The sequence below is a fragment of the Pteropus medius genome, unplaced genomic scaffold, assembly GCF_902729225.1.
Source record: "Pteropus medius unplaced genomic scaffold, Ma_sr-lr_union100, whole genome shotgun sequence".
Classification (NCBI taxonomy): domain Eukaryota; kingdom Metazoa; phylum Chordata; class Mammalia; order Chiroptera; family Pteropodidae; genus Pteropus; species Pteropus medius.
This window is the reverse complement of record NW_024345601.1, coordinates 1,175,064-1,193,047: the sequence shown is the minus strand read 5'-3', so window position 1 is coordinate 1,193,047 and position 17,984 is coordinate 1,175,064. Positions and strand designations below refer to the sequence as shown.

General features: G+C 39.0%; 1 pseudogene; it reads right to left on the bottom strand.

The window, feature by feature from the left end:
* Positions 1 to 8,087: 8,087 nt before the first annotated feature.
* LOC120612121 (uncharacterized) lies at positions 8,088 to 8,206 on the bottom strand (annotated as a pseudogene).
* Between the last annotated feature and the right edge of the window lie 9,778 nt (positions 8,207 to 17,984).

Genomic DNA, 17,984 nt, shown 5'->3' with positions numbered 1-17,984 from the left:
GCTTTCAGATCTTGATGCTGATAGTAAACCAATGATGATAGCTATGTGTCTGAGAGGATCAGTAAGAATTATTAAGTATTAAGTAAGCATTAAGGATTAAGTACAATATTTTAAAACAGAATTCTACAGAAAGAAACAGTACTTATTGTATGATTCCATTTATATAAAATACAAGAATAGACAAAACCAGTCCATGATGATGAAGGTAAGGTTGATGGTTATCTTTGGGGCAGGTGTTAACTAGGGACACAAGACTCCTTCTAAGGGCTGGAAATGCCCTGCATATTGATCTGGTTGGTGGTCATATGAGTGTGGACATATATAACATGTTACCAAGCTATACACTTCAGATGTGTGCACTTTACTGCATGTACATTAGATCTCTTTAAAATAAAAATAAATACAAATACACTCCCCACGCCTCTATGTGATTTATAAATAGCCATAGATATCCCTGTTACAATTGACCCACAGCAGATTTTCAGCAATCTTTTCAACTTTTCTCAGGACTGAGTTCCTTTGGAACACTATGGAGGGTTTTTGCACAAAACTATTCATCATGTCATCCTTTCAGAAAAAATATGCCAATTGAAAAACAGAATGAAATCTATTTTGTCATTATTTGTCTGCATGATTTTATTTATTTAGCCCACGTGTCTTTTTTTTTTCTAGCTAAATAAGTAGCAGATACAAAGTATAGTTCTGTGCTGCATTCCTATAAAGAAGCCAAATTTTTCACTTTAATGATTATTTATGTTTCTTTCAAGTTCCTGCAAAGATTATCTGGATTTACTACAAAAGTTATAAGTATATTCAACAAAATATTGTTAAATTCAATATTGCTCAAGAAGTTGGCTAATAATTTGAGATATAAATTCATGTATCCCACTTTTCATTCTCCACCTTTCAAGCTGACAGAGGCTCCAGTTTCCAAGCCTCAGGTTACAGCGTGGCAGAACAGAAAGAAGAGGCAGCCTGAGGGCTTCCTATCTTTTATGTTCCAAAGCTTCAATCAGCTGAAATGGGTAGGATTGGCTGGAGAAAGTGTTTTCTCTGTGACTAAGCAGAGGTTTTGAGACAAGGGCTGGAGAGAAGGAAGAGCTCTGTAAGTTTCTAAGAAGGTGGTTCTGGACTCTTCTTGGGAGATATTCTGGAGGGAAGCAGAGTGAGCTATTACCAAAGCAGGGTCCGAGACATAGATTCATTTTTCTCCTGGGGTAGGAGCTGAGGGTTCTTGTATTCTCAGGAACCATAAGCTCAGGGATGATGATTGTGTCAGCAATACTTTGTGTGGAAAGATGACCAGAGACAGGAACTGCCACCTGGTCTCCCTCTCTTTCCAAAGCCTTAGTATTGACCTGGGCCTTGAAACTGATGGGTAAAACCCCAGGAACACCTGAGATTAAATGCATTGCCAGTCAGTTGGGATGGGAGCTCAGGGGGAGAAATTAGGTTGGTTTTAAAAAAATAAAGAAATGCTATTTCTAGCACATATGAATTTATGGATGGAGATTCACCTGCCATGCTATGAAAACATTCTTCTCTCCAAAATTCCAATCAGCATCATTTGAGGTGATTTTTCTAGTAGCTACATGTTTTTAGTCCCCAAGGGAGAGACCTAATAAATAAAACTGTGATCTCTGAGAGTGGTAAATTGAAAAATACAAGTTCAGATACTTTGGGGCCATGTAGAGGGTTTCTAAGTCAAATGTGACTGTGGATGGTGGTGGTTTGAATACTGAAAGTATAGACAGTTAAGGGCTGTCAACTGGGAGAGGGTGCCAGGCAGATTCTGGGTAGGCCTGGACAAGTCAACCAGCAGTTGTGGTGGACGAGGAAAATTGAAACCTTAGGACTCTGCAGTTCCAGGGGACACAGACCAGAAGTTGAGAAATCATGCAGAATTATAATATGTCTGCAGTGAGGTTTGTTAAAAAGAAAACCACAGGCTCAAAATGCTATCACTTGCTGAAACCCATGATACCAAACCTAAACTTAATACCTTACTTAACTTAAGTGCAGTTTTGACTTTCAGTAAAATTGTAATCTTAATCAATCAGTCTGGAATTTTCTGGTCAACACCATTGAGGTAATCTGTCATGCGGGCCCACTAAATTTACCAGCCCTTTCAAGAAGAGGCAATCAGCATGATAAAACATTTGCTGGTTTTTTTTTTTTTTTACCATGCATCCTACCCCACCCTCCCCTCAAAATGTCCTGTTCTAAAAAAATCCTTTCTTTTCTTTTGTTAACAACTCCCTTGCCACACCTTTCAGCCTATAAAAACCTTCCGTTTTGTGCAACCCTTGAGAGCACCTTTCTAGTTGCTAGAAAGGATGCTGCTTGGTTCACGAATTGTTTAATAAAGCCAATTAGATCTTATAATTTACTCTAACGAATTTTGTTTTTTAACAGGTCTCATAAATCTTGACAATTAACTGTAAAGAATATTGAAGATACAGAAAAAAGCCCTAAAGATCAGAAAACAACAAAAATGTCAATCTAGAGAATTCTCTTTGACTTCCAGTTTGGCGCTGGAACTGGTGACTGGAGTTGGGAGAGGGGAGCGCAAGGCTGCAGGTACATTCTGAGAAGGCACTGCATTTGGTTAAAAAATGAGACTAGCATCTGAGCTTGCTTTCCAGCTGGAACCAAAGCAGGAGAGCTGGACTTAAGAGATGGCTGTTACAAGGAATGTAGGGACCTACATCTCAGCCTGCAGAGAAGGCAGGAGGGGATTGAATTAGGAGCTCAAACAGAGTGTTTTAGGGATTGCTCTCAGTGATGGGCTAGTTAAAAGTAACAAGTTCAAGGAACCTGTTGGAATAGGAGCTGTAGGATGAGAAGCAACCTGATTGGGGTGTCAGCTTGGGATCTGTGTGCATGTGCATTCACGCACACACATGCATGTTTGATTGTGTGGTGATGGTCATAACTGAGAAGCCAGCCTAAAAAGACTTGATTTTATACATGGCCAGGGAATTTGGGAAAAAGTGTTCTGTTTTAGTCAGAAAGTAGAAGAAAAATGTAACTAGGAAATGTTACTTCCAGGGACCAGTATTAATGAGTGGCAGTTTTGGGGAAAAGCTGAGAGATAATTCTAAATGCTTGGTTAAGTCAGGTTGGTCCAAAGAATAATTTCTAATTTACGTCTCTGTATGCTAGTATTTTTCTCTCACTATAGTTAAATTGCTTTTTACCCCAAAGAGCTCACCGTGTGTTGTTGGGACCATTGGCCATATAAGAAGTACATCAAAGCAAACTAAAAGAAAACTCTAAGTTTGTGGTCTTTTAAGTAAAATTCTTCATAAGTCTTTTGCAGTTTCAAAATTCAGAGATTCACACATTTTACAATCTGTAAAATAATGACAATAGCGATAATATGTTATTTGCTGTGCTCTGAAATTTCAATAGGAAAGATATGGAAGGTATTATAGAAGTTGGCCAAAAATGTGCACAAATGGATTAGAGAGTCAGCAAAATGAAGCAAAAGAATGGTTTGAATAATAACTTATTGATAACAGATAATACAAACTTTTTTGATTAGGCTTCAGAAGAATCTGAATAGAAATGCATTGTTTGGTATGTGTATACTTTGGGCTCAATAAAAATATCCGGTTGCAGAAATATTTCATGTGGTTTGAACTAACAGGCAAAAAATTAAAAATTCATTGGTTTACGCTAATATATGTAATTGTATATTTTGGAGGTAAGTATAATGGCATAGGTTTGCTATAATAGACTTGATTGGAAAATGATCTCTTGGAGAAAATTTATTGCTGGTCATAAGATTTTTTTGGTTTAGAAAAATGCTGGATTTAGTAAAATCCATAGCACCAAATGAAAGTCTGCTTTAATAAAAACGTGAATCTGAGAATTGTGGTTTTTAGGAAGCAGGCATTTGATTCATTAAAATTGTATTGGTTTATTCTTCATGTTGGATTTTCTGAAATCCATCAATTTGAAGCATGAAGTAAGCATTTGCTAGGTATTGCTCCAATAATGAAAAACTCTTAGTAATTATTTTTAAAAAAGTCTTATTAATCAACTGTGACTGTTTCTTTGTAAGATTCTCATGACAGAAAAAGAAACAGCTTATTTTGCTTTTGTTGAAGATGGCAAAACAGTCATTTATGTCAGAGAATCTACTCAGTGTCACAGAACTTGGTGATGGAAAAATATCTGCAAAATTAGATCATGCTGCTGGCGTGGGCTGCTAGCACTGCATCTTCAGTACAGAGTTCTCTGGTGCTTTGTCTGAGTGAAGCTGGACTAGATCCATAATGGGGACTCTGTCACTCTCCTTGGAATAGGATCCCATGGTCTAATTGACATTATTGTTAAGAAATTGTTCATAAAATTAGGAAATTAGAGTAAACAGAGCTACTCACAGAGGGTAAAGTACATATTAAATGAGTTACTGAGAAAAGTGATTGAGGTGAAGTGCACAAATGAATTAAGGAGACTCCCAGGTTTATTTCTGGACATAGAGGAGGAGAAAGAGGTATGGAGGAAGGTAGTAGTAAGATGCATTTTGGAAGGACAGGCATGTAAATAATTTGATCTTCTCTTCAAATTTCTTTTCAAGTTTGTGAAATATTTCCAGTGAAAGTCTACTTTGCTACATTTTCTCATCTAGTTGAGGCTAAGGATCAGATTCTGAGTGACAACTCTGATCCTGTCATCTCTTCTCCAGGATAAATGATTTCCAGGTAGAGGCTGGGTTTGCAATGATCCTGAATCAGCAAGAAGCAAGAGAGGCTAATGCTTACCATGGCTTCCACACCTCAAAATAGACAACTCAAAAGCCCTCTGTTTTTCATTTGGTGTGGCCTTCTTGTTCTAAGCCAGGGAAGGGCACTGGGGACTGTTTACCAGTCTTGTGATAGGCTGGTTACATAGAAGACCCCATTTCCTCCTTAGTGCTCTAACATCAGAATCATGTGTGAGTCTGGTCAGGCCGCCATAACAAAGTATCAAGATTAGGATGCTTAACCAACAGAAATTTTTTGTCTCACAGTTCTGGAGGCTGGAAGGAAGTCCAAGATCAAGGTGTTGGCAGGGTTGGTTCCTTGTGAGGCCTCTCTCCTTGGCTAGCATATGGCTATCTTTGCCTTGTGTTTTCACATGACCTTCCCTCTGTGGGTCTGTGGTCTAATCACTTATAAGAGTATCAGTTCTATTGGATTAGGGCCCATTCTAATAACCTAATTTTACCTAATTACCTCTTGAAAGGGTCTATCTCCAAATATAGTCACATTCTGAAGTACTAAGGTTTGTCACTTTAACATACAGATTTTGGGGGCACATAGTTCAGCCCATAAAAATTAGGTTCAGAAAGAAACCAGAAGGACTGGAGGAGATCTGCTGCAGTGCAAAGGGGAAGCCACAAAGCTGTCTGGGTGCTCCTGTGGTAGCCTTGGGGATATCTGGGGAAGCAAGGTCTGCTCCCGCCAACTTCTCCCACCTTTCTCTTTCACTTCAGTTGGGGAGGGGTTTTAAAGAAGTGCATAAAGGGAGAACAGGGCAGCATTGGGTGCCTTGAACTCCCAGTGACTGACTCTAATAAATCCTGAGGTCGGGGGCTCCTGGAGCCTGAGTTCCTTCTTCCTCACATTCAGGCCCACCTGAAACTCCCTTCCATGATTTACAGGCAGCACAAGTGACGGGGAAGGAGAGGAATGCAGCAAGGGAGAGACATTAAATGGTGAGAAAAACTGCCCTGGCTGTGACTTTAAAAACTAACTGCTGTTAAGTCAGAAAAAATTCTGAGTGGAAGCAATGAAAGCAGAAGGCTGCAATGTATACTGTATTAGAGAGTTCAGAAAAGAGCGCCATGTTTACTAGAGAAGAATCTAGTGTAATCTGCTGTTTTGGGATGGAAAGCTCTGTAAATATCAATTATGTCCACTTAGTCTAATGTGTCATTAAAACCTTAAAGGTTGCTATTTTCTTATATAGTTGGAAGTTCTAGCTAGAGAAATCAGCCAAGAGAAAGAAATACAAGGCATACAAATTGAGAATGAAGAAATCAAATTGTCACTTTTTGCAGATGACATTATTCTTTCTATAAAAAATCCTAAGGACTCCTCTAAAAAGAACTATTAGAAACAATACATACAATAAAGTTGCAGGATACAAAATCAATGTACAAAAATCCATAGTATTCCTATACACTACCAATGAATTTTCAGAAAAAAAAAATGAAATTAACAATTTATTTTGCAATTGCAACAAAAAGAATAAAATGCAGAGGAATAAACATAATGAAGCATGTGAAGAACCTATACACTGGAAACAATAAGACATTATTAAAAGAAATTGCAGAAGACGCAAAGAAATGGAAAGATATTCCATGTTCATAGATCGGAAGAATCAACATAGTTAAAATTACCTTATTACCCAAAGCAATATACATTTAATGCAATCCCCATTAAAAACCCAATAACATTTTTTTAAAGAAATAGAACAAAAAATCATCAGTTTTATGTGGAATAACAAAAAATCCCGAATAGCCAAAGCAATCCTGAGCAAAAAGAACAAAGCTGGAGGTATCACCCTGCCTGACTTCTATACTACCAAGTGACAATAATCAAAATGGCATAGTATTGGTAGAAAAACAGACCCACGGACAAATGGAACAGAATTGAAAGTTCAGAAATAAACCCACATATATATGAGCAAATGATTTTTGACAAAGAAGCCAAAAATATACAATGGAGAAAAGAAAATCTTTTTAACAAATGGTGCTGCGAAAACTGGAAAGACACATGCAAAAGGATGAAACTAGACTGTTATCTGTCACCATACACCAAAATTAACTCAAAAATAGATCAAAGACCTAAGACCTAAATATAAGACCAGAAACAATAAATTGCATAGAAGGAAACATAGATACTAAGCTCATGACCTTAAATTTAGAGAAGATTTCGCGATTTTGACCTCAAAGGCAAGGGGAGAAAAAGCAAAAATAAATGAATGAGACTATCTAACGAGCTTCTGCATAGCAAAAGAAACCAACAACAAAATGAAGAGGTGATCAATTGAATGCAAACAATGCCTCCCATAAGAGACTAATATCCAAAACATATAAAGAAGTCATACAATGCAACAGTAGAAAAACAAACAATTCAATTAAAAAATGGTAGAAGATCTGAGCAGACACTTCTCCCAAGAGGACATACTGCTGGCCAACAGACATATGAAAAGTTGATTAACTTCAATAGCTATTAGAGAAATGCAAATAGAAAGCACAATCAGATACCACCACACATGTGTGAGAATGGCTATCATCAACAGGACAAATAATAGCAAGTTTTGGAGATGTTGTGGGGAAAAAGGAACCTTCATACACTGCTGGTGGGAATGTAAATTGGTACAGCCAATATAGAAAACAGTATGGAGGTGCCTCAAAAAATTAAGAATAGAATTGCCATATGACCCAGCAATTCCTCTTCTGGGTATCTACCCCTAAAATTTGGAAACATTTGTCCATAAAGATATATGCACCCTGATGTTTGTTGCAATATTATTCATGGTGGCCAAGACATGAAAACAACTAATGTGCCCTTCAATAGATAATTAGGTAAAGAAGATCATATATACAACAAAATATTACTCAGTCATATGAAAAAATGAAGTACTGCCATTTTCAACAACATGGATGGATCTTGAGATTGTCATGCTAAGTGAAATAAGACAGATAGAAAAAGTTGAAAACCATATGATTTCACTCATATGTAGAATATGAAACTGAAAGCAATAGACAAACAGAAACTCGTGGACACGGACAATAGTTTAGTGATTACCAAAGGGAAAGGAGGGAAGGGAGAAGGTACATAAAGGTTAAGGGGGTCAAATACATAATGACAGAATGAAATTTAACTTTCGTGAACACTCAATGCAATATATATATATGATATATTATTGAATTGTACAGTTGAAACCTATATAATTTTATTAACTAATGTCACTCTAATACATTTTTTAATTATTTTTTTAGGCCTCGCAGATTGCAAGAAACTTGTCAGCTTACAATTCCTTATTTATTTATTTATTTATTTATTTATTTATTTATTTATTTATTTCGCCTATAGCACCTGATCTTCCTAGGTGGTCTCCCATCCAAGTACTAACCAGGCCTGATCCCGCTTAGCTTCCGAGATCAGATGCGATTGGGCTTGTTCAGGGTAGCATGGCCATAGACTCTAATACATTTAATTAAAAAAAGAGCACCACTTGCTTTCCTCCAAGATGTATAATTTATTAGTTTAGAAAACAACTCCAGACATGGGGCCCTTTTACACTTTACCACGTGGGAGTTGCACTGAGCACTAAACCCTGGGTGTTATTTGATCTGGGAAGTGACTTTTATGTACCAGTGCCATCAGCTGTGCTCTTGCCATATTTGAAGTTTTGTGATATGGTCATTTGCCTCTGCTTTTCCCAACCTCAGTTTTTCTTGTTAATTTTTCAAATTTGTCTAAGGCTTGATGTCAATGGGGCTCAAAGAGAAGGTCAAGGGTAGACAAGACAGATGAAGCAAACAGCTCAGAGAGACAAATAAAAGCAGACCTCTTATGCTATCTCCCCTTTAGGCAATTGATAACTTCTCCTCCTCTAAATATGGTTTGGGTCCCTTAATGTTAAATCATCTCTAGGATAATAAGTTGGTTATACACCACAAATGGAGCCTGATGCTCAGTTATTTAGATTGGGTGGCCTCCACTTGTTTCCAGACTAAGCTGCAGGTGGTTCCAACCAACACTTTGACCACTTTATTCATTGCTGAAAAGGCCACCGTGGCCCTTGGATCTATTCAACCAAGGCTGACCTAAACTCCCCTGAGGAGACTTCTCCCTTTCCAGAAGTTTCCATGTCAGACTCCATGAAAGTTTAGCCCAAAGAAGAGAATCTTGGGAGCACATGTTGGTAGAACAGAGTCCAACTTCTTGCAATGGTTCTCTGAGTTATCTGCACCCAGAGCCATGACTTGTACATGGCACATTGTCAACTGACATTGTCTAATGGAATTACCTATAGCAGAATGAGAGAAGGGGGAAAGCAAGGTAGCTGGTTAATTAAAAAGCTGAATTTAGTATAAGCTGCAAGTTCTGAAGTGTCTGAACCATCTAAAAATTAAGATGGGACATTTAAACTAGCCCAACTCTCTCCTTCCATTTCCTAGACTAAAAGGTTCTCCTTCTACTGCTTCATAAAATGGGAGAGTTTCATCTGTTATTTTTAATATAAATTTTGTGATATTTAAATGAGAATAGTCATTATCTAGCAGGTAATAGTGCAAGTGCTCAACAATTAGCTTTTTTGATTGTAATATAAGTGCCTGACATTAAGCTTTTGATTGCTCAGGCATCCATTTCAAAGACATCCGTCTTGAATAAACATGTTGCCCCTACACAGCAAGATAAAAAGCCCCCACTTTCCCCATGTATTTCCCCTTTTAGAAAGCCCTGGTGATATAGATACTGACCACTTGAGTGACACTGCTTCTCCCTTCCCACACCATATTTTCCCTTATGTTTTAAATTTACCAATAAAGAGTGAACCCACAAAACCCTAGACACTCCACCCCGAACCCAATAAAAGCAGAACACCAGGTCCACCCTCTTTTTCTCTCTGTGACCTCTCTGTGTGGCCCTGAGCATGCTGTGTACCCTCTAGAACCTGTAAGTAATAAATCTTTTTTTTTTTAAAGTTCTCTCATGGTTGTTGCTGAGAAGCATCTTGCAAGCATAATAAGAACCATAAGGGCAGGTTCAGCATAAGATTGGGGAAATGTCTGTGGAAGATGCCACAAGTAGTACATGCCCAGGTAAGTGCCCCAGGAAGTCCTGGCCATAGCATTATTGTGCATAGGCTGAGAATGACAAAAGACAAGGTAGTAAGTGTTATATGTGCCATTTCATCATTATTGTTGCTGTTATTATTATTGTTATTATCATCACTTGAACTTAAATTGAAAAGGCTTTAAGCATTGAGATTTGTCTCAAAATCAAGGGAAGTCTGAGCAGCCAGTCCAGAAGAGTGAGTTCTGGGCTCCTCTTTAGCATGAGAGAAGTGGCATTGATTGTCTAGAGAGGAAAAAGGGCCAGAGCAGCTGTGAGAATAGTCTTTTCATCCGTTGGAATCAGGAAGTAGTTAAAATTCACAAATTCCTAGTTACCTGAGATTGTCTGCCTGTTTTATGAACCACAGTTCAACATAGATTAATCTTGGGAATATATTGATGTTTACTTATGAGTATCTCTAGGCCATTTTATAGCCCAAATATTTTTTCAACAGATGGCTCTGCTGTTGATTTCTACTTTTCTTAGGCAACTTTATAGAAATGTCTCCAGCTTCTGAAAAGGTCAGAAGAATTTACTGGTCTGAAAGCAGTGTGAGAGAATTTTCTTGAAGGGAGCAACAGCTCCTTAGCTTTGAAGGTATCGCCAATATATTTTTATACACAGAATTAGAGAGTCAAATATTTTCCAAGTTGGTTCAAAAGAAAATTTCACTGGAATGAGGGAACACTAAACATAGCTACTGAGATGGATGTCTGTCCTCTACCTAATGTGTCTTTATGAATTGGGATCAAATGCTTCCTCCTCTAGTATTATATTTTATTCTGTCATCCTATTACTCAAAAATGTGACTGTGATACTAACAAAGTAGGGAAGACTGAAAACGGCCAACAGCAATGCCCTTGATTCTACTAATCTTAAAGAAAGCAGCAGGTTGGTCAAAAATGTGGGCTTTGAATGTATTTACTTGGTCCATCTAGTCCAGAAATATTTGTTCAGGTCGAACTATGTCTGGCCCCAAGATAAGTGTTGGCTATAAACCAGCGTTCTTGGTTTATAACCAGCTCTTTGTTTTTAAGGAGCAGAACACTCCTCAAGCATGCTCATATATCAAGTAGAATTTATTGAAGGGACATGCTGACAGCTCCGGGGAAAAGGGAACTGCTGTGCCAGATGGGACCTAAGAACTAGGAAATTATCAGGGTCCCCAACAGCAATTCTTTTTGATGTCTCTGTCTTGGCTCTCTAGCTCTCTATTTCTAGAGTCACATGGCATCTCTTTTCTCTCCTTGTCTGTTCTGGCTCCCTATTTCTGTCCACTGACACACTTTCTTCGCTTGTTTATGAAAGAACATGGCTGGAACTGGCCATCGTAGTCCTGGGTGATCTTTCGATGCGAGAGCTTGCCTCTGTCTGTTATAGTCCTGATGTCTCTTTGTTCTTTTTCTTAAGGCGGGGGGGGGACTAATTAGTTGCAAATCGATTTGCAACTAATTAGTTGAATTGCAAACTTCTTATAACCCACCCTGTTTCTTTTGGGGGATGAAAGAGCAAAACATAGGAAATAAATATAACTTCCTAGACATGCATTATTGAGATTGCTGCTGTGGGCAACAGGGGCTCAACACAGCCAGGTCCTCTTGGTTTTCTGCATGAAGGACAGAGGAAGCTGGAGCACTTACCAATTGACTGAAGGTTACTCTAGGGGCCTTTGCTCTCACTACTCCTGGATGTGACCCAGTGAGCAGAGAAGCCCCAGAACAGAAGGCACAGGCAGGACAGGTGGGTTGCTACCTGTGGGACCTGTGGATGAGCTATCCCAGTGCAGCTGTGGCTGGAATAAGTGGCAGACAGAGATATTGCCTGTTATACTCTGAGATATACTGAGATAGATAATGAGAGGGGAAACACTTAAACTGTGAGATTATTTAAATTTAATTCAGGATTCTAAACTCATCTTCCCCTTGCACCTGCCATCAATCAAACACACACGACTATAAATAAGATAATTTTGCTCCTCTGGAAATTATAAGCTTACGTGTAACAGTGGTTGGGCTCTACATAGGTGTATTCCTGCTGGCCAGAGGAAAGCATAGTTGAGTGATGCAAGATTTAAACTGATGGAACCTCTCCTTATTTACTGCCTTACAAAAATGCTACTTTTCTAGGTGACAAATGCATCACTTGCTTAGGGCTTGGAAGCTTTCACAGTAGAGTTTTCTATACAGGAATGGTTTAATAGCTTCATTGCATCTCTCTTACACTTATTGAAATCTTCCTTCTTTCCTCAAACAGTTGAGCGTCTACTAGGATCCAGGGCCTGCATTAGCACCTATGGGGGACACAAAGATGGCTATCAGATGGAGCTTCCCCGCCAAGAGCTCACACTGAAATATGTAATGATATCATATAATTATGATGTGATTTAAAAGCTTGATATCAATCACCTTACCAGGAAGGATAGGAAAGGCAGATAAGCCCCCAATCTGTGAAGGCATTGTGCTCCAAAAGTTTACCCCGAACCATTTGCTTATTTCCATAGTGCAGTGTGTTCTGAGTTCCAATGACACACTTGATATTTGGGATCCTATAGTAGGTGCTTAGCTCCACTCCTAGTATAAAAAATTGCTTCCATTTCAAAGCTCCCAGACCTTCTAAGCCTGACCCCCTTTTTCTGTTCCCCACACTCAGGGCATCAGGTAATAGGAACCATGGGGAGAATTGATATCAGATAGAATCCTTGTTGAACCTCTGTGGAGGTACAGGATTGAATGTAGATGTTTGTAGTCAGGAGCATGATGGTAGTGGGGACTGGGTAACACTTTTGACTCCGACTGTCTCCCAGATCCGGTGGAAGAGGCTTCTAGGGCTCTTCCAGGGATGTAGGGTGAGAGTAGGGACAAAAACCCTTTATAGCAAATTTATCAAGGGTTGATATTTGCTAAATCAGGGCTACATAAGAATTGTTTTCTTTTATCCTATTTATCCTTCTGGTTTGCACCGTCCAAGGAGAGAATAATTAGGGTTGAGAAAATATATTTGGCTACTGGAAATATCAACCACTCTATTAGCAAAGTTGCCCGTGTGAAGCACATTTTTTCTAAGGATTCCCTTGAATTTTATAATGCATGCTGGAAGTGACTCTATGACATGCTTAGGGTAAAGCAGTTTCTGATACTTGTTTTCCTTTGGTCAAGGGTAAGATAAACTCTACAGCAAAGACAGTGACCTACAGTTCTATTCTAAGTGGAGAAACAGTGGTGGAGCCAGAGCTTCAAGAATTATAAAATCTGTTTTAGTTAACTATTGCTGGGTAACAAATAATGAAAAACATAGTGGCTTAAAACAGCAACAACATTTTGCTCAGAAATTGCAGTTTGGGCAGTAATCATTTCTTCTCCCCATAGGATCAGCTCAGTTGGCTTGAAGGCTGGGTCTGGGACTATCTGAAAGCACACTTAATTACGTGTCTGGCTGTTGATGCTGGCTGGCTGCTGGAATCTTAACACACCTACATGTGGTCTCTTCATGTGGCCTGAGCTTCCTCACAACATGATGACTGGGGCCCGGCACAGTTACATCAATTTGGCAAATGTTTGATCAGCATCTCCTCTATGCCAGGCTCTGGTTATACACAATGCCACGTGAACTCTCAGAGAGAGAGAAAGAGAGTGTAGCCCTCTTTATGGACAGGTCAGAAATCCAATCTTCTTCCTTTCCTCATGAATTTGCTGTATAATAAAGATTTATATAAATTCAGAGAATGTCAACTCTGTTTCAAAAAGCATACTTTGAAAAGGCAAAAAAGTAATTGGTATGCTACTGATATGAAAAAGGATAATACTATGTATAGGTTTCTCTTGAACACTTGATTAAGTAAATACCTCTGGTGATGGCAATACTCCTCCACACAATCCATACCAGTTATATTGGACATGAACGCAATCACAGAAGACACTTCGTGATCAAAAGTATTTCCTGTGTCCTCTAGATACATGAATCTAATTTACATTAAATTAAAAAAATGCTAAGTACCAGCAACAATTATAGTTCATTTAGTGCATGATATGAATCAAAAGAGCTTCCTTCCTCTTTGTTTGTGTGTGTGTGTAAGTGTGTGTGTGTGTGTGTGTAGGGAAGAAGTGAAGGAGTTTTAATGAGTGTTGTCCACTTAATGGGAACAGGTCCAGCCAGGTGCTGTGATTAAATATTCATGTCTTATAATGTTTGCCTTTTAATTTTCTGCAAACTAATTTTAATTTGTACTCCAAAAGTTGGCCAGCCATTTCTTTAAAGGGAAAATTGAAAGCTGGCATCTTGGAAGGCTTTTTGAATTATCTGCTTTAAATCCTTTAAATAAACAGATAAAAATCCCTGTTTGAAATGAAAGCAGCTGTTTACTCATGTAAACATGTTGCTTTTCCTCTGCTATTTAAAGGCAAATATTAAAGTATATGAAGAGTCTTAAAGAGGCTTTGGTAAAGAGAGTGTTTTAAAATTCCTATTTTTTTCTCTACTGCACCCCTCCTCCACTTCATTTAGGCTTTCTATGGCTTATAAAAATTTGGAGGGAGAAATTTACTTTTCCAATCAGTAAGGTTGCATAAGCAGGCAGTGGGATTGTTCTTTTCATTTAAAAGAAAAAAAAGTGATGACATGTCCCAGTCAATCTAGGCCTGGCTGGCAATTGGCAGTCTAGGCAGGGAGGTAGGTATGGAGCACCCTTCAGGACCTGCCAGGATACTTTTGTCACTGAGAGACTTATTTGAAAATATTACTTTATAAGTAAAAGGACAAGGTATTATTGGATTCTTTGACACAATGTTGGTGTTTTAATGTAAAATAGCAGGATGGGTAATATTAATGACTTGACATGGTGGTCTCCAGGAGGTTAGTTCTCAAGTTTTGCACGTGAGTCAAGAAGATTTGGGGTAGTCTAGTCTCAAACTAGTAAAGGCCATTTTCATAACTGTCAGTGGAACAGTCAATCTCCTTTCCCCCAAGACACACTTCACAAATGCAAATGTGATTCTTAAAGGAGTCTTCCTGGCTCACTATGAGTTCTGGAGTAGCATGTTTCATTCTGACAGGAACACAGAACCTCTGTTTAGCCCTCACCACCCCCCCGCCCACCCCACAACACACACATTGTCTCACCTCTAGCAGCCCAGCGTTGTTTGCAATTCTCGGGAAGCTCCTCCTAGGAGCATCAGGACTTTTCCAGAGCCCGGAAATGGCAGTATTTCCTAATGCATCCAAAGTTGTCAAGCCTTCATTTTCATAACCTCCTACCCAGGAGAGATTTAAACTACTTTTATAGCCATTCCTGACCCTGTCTCCAGATTGGGTCATTTGCCACTTTATAGGGGTAGAAGACTCCTGGAGTCAGGTGATGGATTTATATTTTTAGCAGACCTATGGCACAGTTGAGGCAGCTTTGGATTTGAGATCTGAACACCTGGACTTCGGTGCCAGCTGTGTCTATTGTTCTCTGATTCGGGCAAAAGATTCTGAGAGCTACTTGCACACAAGGCACTATCCTCACTGCTGAGATTGCTCTGGGACAGGCAGGCATGGCTCTTTGTGTCTATGCAGCACCTTCCATAATGGAGACATAAAAATTTATAGTGGAAGTCCAGCTTTTAAATTAAGAAAAAATCCATCATGGACCAACACTTTTGAAATCACTATAAAATGAAATAAAAAACAAAGATATGCAAAATACAAGCCCTATTTTTTATTGGATTCCACAACCATAAAATTACTCTATCAAAGTGGCCAAATACATTTCCTTGCAGACAGAGGACAGCCTTCAGAGTAGCACTGGCTCAAGGAACATACTTTGGGTATCACTGGGCTAGTAAGTGGTATAATCTTGAGTAAGTGACATCATCCCAACCTCAGGGAGGGGTGTAATGGAGTTGAAGCAGGCAGTGAACACTGCTGGATGCCTATTCCTTCCTCCTTCCTAGCAGATTCCCGCTTACTCAGCTATGCATCCACCACACCCCCTGCCTTGGGAGTTGGCCCCACCTCCAGGTCTGGGGCAAGCCTGACTGACCTAAGGGTAATCCAATAGCCCTTACTCCCAAATGGTCCAGGAGGAGGCATTTGGTCAGGTCCAGACTGATGATTTGCAAGGCAAGCTTTGCTGAGTTCCTGGGAAGTTTCCTTTTGCTCTTTTGAGAGAGCTTCCTGAAACAATTTTAGTCTGTCTCCTACCTGAAATAGCCAGGACGCATAAAGTCCAGGTGGCTGAACCATGAAGAAAATTGGCCTCAAGGTGGAGTGGATGCTGGTTGAAGGAAAGAAGTGAGCTTTTAATAATATTAATTCTCCCTGAAGCCCTCTAATCATGTGAGCCAACCTGGTTCCTTTTAGTTTACCCAAACTTTAGCTGTGTTTTCTCTTCCTTGCAGACTGAAGCATTCCAATGCCTATATTGGTATATAGGATTGTCATTGAAGCCAAACTTGAGTCAGGGGAGATGCTAAAAATCCTTTGAGATGAATATAGCCAGGCCAGAGACTCAGGCTCCAAATGACTAGTTTGGCTAGATAAGTGAATACTGGCTGATCACCAGCTCTACCCATGACAGAATGTCATTTAATATTATTGCCAACAGTTTTTATTTTTCTTTCTTCTTTCTTCTCTAGAATAGCAACAACTTGTGTGCATCTGGATTGCTCCCTATTCTCACTTGCTTTCTCTAACAAGATGATAGAATTCACCAAGCTATTTTTAATGCCTTCTCTTCATTAGGACCTTATGTTTTCCTTGAGACTTAAGGATCCCTGCAAAAGTAGGTGCGGCGAAATTATTTGTTGTAAAGAGCAACACTGTGTAGAAGCTTTTTATGCCACCAGCAAGTCCTGGGCCAGAACTGGAAGTGGGCTAGGTTTATTTTCAGCCTCTGCCTTCTTGCTCTTTACTTGCCTTCAGCAGTCAGGCTCCCCAGAAAAATACACCATATGAGAGTTTTGGAAACACTAATTAACTTTAATTTAACATCCTTTAAAGGAGAGTGTTTTTGCATTTTAAGATGGTCCTAGGAAAAGTATATGCTGTGCCTAAAGAGTGGCATTAAGTTGGCAGGTAAGCATTTATGATGGAACCTTGGTAGATGCCTCAGACATGTCTGCCCACTCAGAATTTGACTCAAAGGCTTCTCCTGGGAATTGAAGACATGAGAAAGTGGAAGCTTGGAAGAAAGAATAAGAGAAGAAGTAGAGGAAAGCAAGAAGTAGACAGAAACACAAAAAAAAAGGGATAGGAAGCAGACTGAGAAGGGAACAGATTGCTACTGGCAGTGGTTTCTAAAGGGACAGAGCGGCCCTACTCCAGTTCCCTGCTATCCTCTGAGCCAAGCTATTCAAAAGATACATAGCAAATTTCACTTGTACAAATTTATCTGGAAGGAGCTGAAATCAGGGTCATATACTCTTTGTTTATAGCGAATTGTCTAGAGTGGGTCACATACCCCATTTCTGATCTCCAAGTTCTTCCATGTACATTTAGATTTCTGATTAACAATCTTTTATGTGTGTGAAGAAACAGCTGGTCTGGACAGAGAAGTCCCTCATGACCACACTTGTGCAAATACTGAAACTCACAAATCATTTGAGGAAGCTCAGCTGTAGCTTGCATGACCCCCTCTGTTGCCCACAGATCCTGAAGATTTTGTGATAGGGATGGTGCTGGGGCAGGAAGGAAGAGAAAGAGATTTGACTGTAGGGGTGAGCTTGATCATCTTACCACTTCAAATTTCTCTTTCTGGCAAACTTTGGAGAATGGGAATGCTGTCAGAAAGAATATAATAGAAAATATTTTCCTTCATGGATTAATAGCAGCATAATAAGTAACTAATAGAAGATAGTATCCTTATTGCCCAGTTGAAATGTGTTTGGGTAGAAGGTGTCCTTCTACCCAAACATAGTCCTTCTTTTATTGTGTTAAACTTTTAAAATTTCAAAAGAGCAAGTAAAATGTTTATGAGTTTCTCAGACATCAAATAGCTCTCAAAAATGTCAACAACATCAGTGTAAAACTAATAAAAATATGGCACAGATTTAGCACTTGTACTTAAAGGAAATATAAAAAAGAGGAAAGAGAAGCATATGGAAAAACATGCTTGAGGTTTGAGCAGATCAACCCCATATATTAAAAAAAAAAAAAAAA